At 36.5% G+C, this 3822-nt stretch overlaps 1 long non-coding RNA gene across 1 annotated transcript; it reads right to left on the reverse strand.

Annotated features, from left to right (window-relative positions):
- Positions 1-2109: 2109 nt before the first annotated feature.
- LOC123583101 lies at positions 2110-2560 on the reverse strand. The gene is made up of 2 exons (XR_006704736.1): positions 2525-2560; positions 2110-2213 (listed from the first exon to the last, which is right to left on the reverse strand). It is a non-coding gene; the product is annotated as an uncharacterized LOC123583101 (long non-coding RNA).
- Between the last annotated feature and the right edge of the window lie 1262 nt (positions 2561-3822).

Consider the following 3822-nt stretch of genomic DNA (forward strand, 5'->3'; position numbering starts at 1 on the left):
CCCTTTTAAAAGAACCCACGTAAGATGCATCTTTATTTAATATCAAAGAAAAGTTGCTCGTAATTACACTGGTGTATTTTAATTTAGAACATGATGGAAAAGTTTCATGTCCCAGGATTTTTTGAATGCCCTTGCTGGTAGGAACTGTACAGCCAATCTATAACCCTCCTCTAGCAATGGGACAGAGCCTGGTTTTATTGAGTGTGTCCAATGAGTGCGTTCCTGGAGGACTTCTATACAGTGTTAACATTTATTTCCATTCACCCATATTTATAAATTCATTTAATATTTTTATCTTGCTGCATTATACTTGTCTGTATAATTCACCTTATATTTCTTTTTAAAAAGAAATGTAGTGAAATAAGTAACAGGGAGGATTGTGCCCTTTTTTAATAAACAAATTACATACATTTTTTCATCAAAATTTCTACTTGTTCCTATTTTTTAAAATTGAAACAATCACATGGGCTATGACATCGTTCCAAATATCTTAAGCAAATTCATGTACAAAGATTCATTCAAATCACTTGCCGGCTCTTAAAGTACTTTCTTAAATTTGTGTTTTGTGATTATTTTATGTTGATGGACAAGGGAAGAAGACAAAGAGTCAGCATATTTATATACTTCAATAAATGAAAGCAAAAGCTTTGCTTTTGTCAGTAACTATTGATCACACAATTCCATTAGTGTTTGATATTGCCATGTAATCTAGAGGCAACAAAGGAGGAAGAACTGATGAGGTTCTTGACACTTAGATCCATATACTGATTAGACAGGAGTGTTTGATTTTCACTTTTACGTAGCAACTTTGGTGAGGATGGATCAGTCATCAGTAGGTTTCTTCTGTCTCTAGGAGAAAAGGAACCTGGCCATAGGTCCCTGTGAATAACAACAAAAAGGAAGACCAGGAAAAGCTGTTCAGTCCCAGGAGAGTTCCTACCATTTCGCCATAGGGTACCGTGGAATCTTGAGAGAAACTTGCGTCATAAATTAGAGCAAGTGATTAGAAGGAACAGATAGTTGATGACTCGGTATTCTTTGGTTACTTTCTCCCCTCTCCCTACTGATGTAGGTTATAGAAATGTTTAATAAAATTTACCTGTGTGGCTAGGGGGTGTGGGTAAATTATCTGCCTTCCCCCACCTTGGTCTTTCACTACCTCTGGGACTTTTGGAACATTAGATGAAACTCAGATTGCACAAAAATACCCGAATCGTGTTATACACATTTATTGAATGTTTGGCCAACCATGATTTGTAAGTAGATTAGGCCCTCTCCTAAAAGGGAAAACACAGCATCTATATTCCTTGGGAATTACTTATATAAATATACCATCAGAGTCATATACCATCAGAGTGGATTGAATAGTGTCCGTCAAAAATTCATGTCTACCAGAATGTCAGAATGTGACTTTATTTGGAAACAGGGTCTTTTCAGATGTAATGAAGGTAATGAGTGAGGAGAGATTATACTAGAATGGGGTAGGCTACGTCCAAAGAAAATGCTCTTATAAGATATAGAAAAGGACACAGAGAGATAAGGGAGGAAACCCATGGAAAGACTAAAGCAGACTGGATTTACAGTAGCACAAGCCAAAGGAAGCCAGGAGCCGTCAGGAGCCAGAAGAAGAAAAGAAGAATTCTCCCCTAGAACCTTTACAGGGAAGCTGGGCCTGCTGACATTGGATTTTGGACTTCTAGCCTCCAGAACTGTGGGAGAGTAAGCTCCTGTTTCAAGCCACTACTTCGTGGGAACTTAATATGTCAGGCCTAGGAAGTTAATATAGCCATCTAAAGACCACTTAGACAAATTATTTTAGGTGTGAAATGATCCAGAAAGGACTTTGATGATAATATTTTAGTTTTAATTTTTTTTTTTACCACTACAAGCATTTAAAAGGTAAGTTACTTATACATATTAGTGGTTCTTACCATTTTTGTCATGTTATAGTTGAAACATCTTTCCAGCAAATGGGTCCTGGCGTCTGTAATATCTCTGGAGTTCTCATATCCACAAGAAAACCAATTAAAGTTTTAAAGGCACCATAAGTTCATCTGAATAATGAAGGGTTGAATAATGGGTGCAAATAAAACCAGAAATGACAAATAGTGCATGCTTAGAGCTTATTTATTAGAAAAACTTTCAGGTGTAGGACTAGCAGAATGCTCATGGCCCCCTGGACTCCATCCAGCACTTGAAGAAGGGCCTTTGAGCTGCACATGCAGGAAGGAATAGGAGTTGTGCTTCAGGAAATGGACCCAGAGCTTCTGATGCCTCTCATATTAAAAAAGGAGTGGGAGTTGGCAGGGACCCCCAATTGCTTTAAAAGACTTCGTATTTGCAAGGGGGCCCCAGCTTTGCTGGCATAGGAAACACCCACTCATGGAATGCCACTGTCCAGGTCAGCTTCCTGACCAGCCTAGATTTCTTCTGGAAGCCTTGAAGGCCTCTGCTGAACTAACAAGCCTGTTATAAGGATGTTAATAGTGGATTCACAAAATGGCAAATAGAGAGAGACCATTACCTGAATTTAGTAGGTACCTTTAAAATGATGTTCACTTTAAAAAATAAAAACCAATGTCATCAATACTTAAATTGATGGCCTATTTAAAATTAAACCAACATACCGATGTACCTGAACTTCTTTTTCTCTCTATTATGTGTGACACTTCATATTAATATATTGCCATAGATAAAACATCTAAAGACATTTGACTCTCAAGACATTATTTGGTATGACTTTATGTTTTACAGATTTTCTTAGACCAATAGACCCTTATTATTACCTTATGTCTCCATTTCATTTGATTCAAGATAAACATTAAGTAGCATTAAAGCTCTACTTATTGATGCCAAAAAAAAAAAAAAAACAAAAGCTGTAACACTCTGAAGTTCACAAAAATAAATGTCAAATGTTTACAAAAGACTTCAGTGTTACTATAGATCTTGGTCATAGAATGTCATGATACTTGTGTGTTTATTCTTTAATGAGTTTTGTTTTTTTGCTTTTTCAAGATATTAGACTATAAACGACTGAAAAGCACTGGAACATAAATAATAGGAAATAAGGAAACACTAACTTTAGAATTTTAATATACTTAAATCATAATTTATCCTTTTAGTTCTGTGACCTTCACTGGATAGCTCAATGACTTTGTTTTCCTATGCCCTGAAATGATAGCTTCTTTGTAAGCTTAGAACTTCTTACCCTTCATTTCTTTTCTAAGATGCCTTTGTATAATAGTATCATTCCTTATAATGGAAAGCTGCAACTACGTTGCTAGGCAACATTGTAATAGAGACTTACAGTCATCACTTGATCCTATTTCAGTTTTATCAGTTGAAAGCTTTCGATCATTTATATTCTGGCTCAAAATTAATTTCATCCAGTAGGTATTGGACAGAAGATGGTAAGATCATCAAAAGTGGTTTCGCTCAAAGTGAAGACAAAGTAAAATAGGTAAGCCTATTTAAAAAGTCCATCAGAATATGCTAAGAAAGAAAAGGCTGGTCATCCCACGTAAGTACTGCTTTCATTAGAAATTTCTAGTCACCGGGACGTCTGGATGGTTCAGTCGGTTAAGCATCCAGCTCATGAGTTTGAGCTCTCCATCAGGCTCTATGCTGATAGCCTGGAGTCTGCTTGGGTATCTTTCTCTCTCCCTCTCTCTCTGCCCCTCCCCTGCATGTGCTGGCTGTCTCTAGCTCCCTCTCAAAACAAATAAATACATTTAAAGAGAACTTTAAAAAGAAGAAATTTCTAGTCACAAAACAGAAAAAAAAAAGCACTGAGATTAGAAAAGTAGTTGCTATATTCAATTC

Source organism: Leopardus geoffroyi, chromosome B1 (assembly GCF_018350155.1).
Source record: "Leopardus geoffroyi isolate Oge1 chromosome B1, O.geoffroyi_Oge1_pat1.0, whole genome shotgun sequence".
Taxonomy (NCBI): domain Eukaryota; kingdom Metazoa; phylum Chordata; class Mammalia; order Carnivora; family Felidae; genus Leopardus; species Leopardus geoffroyi.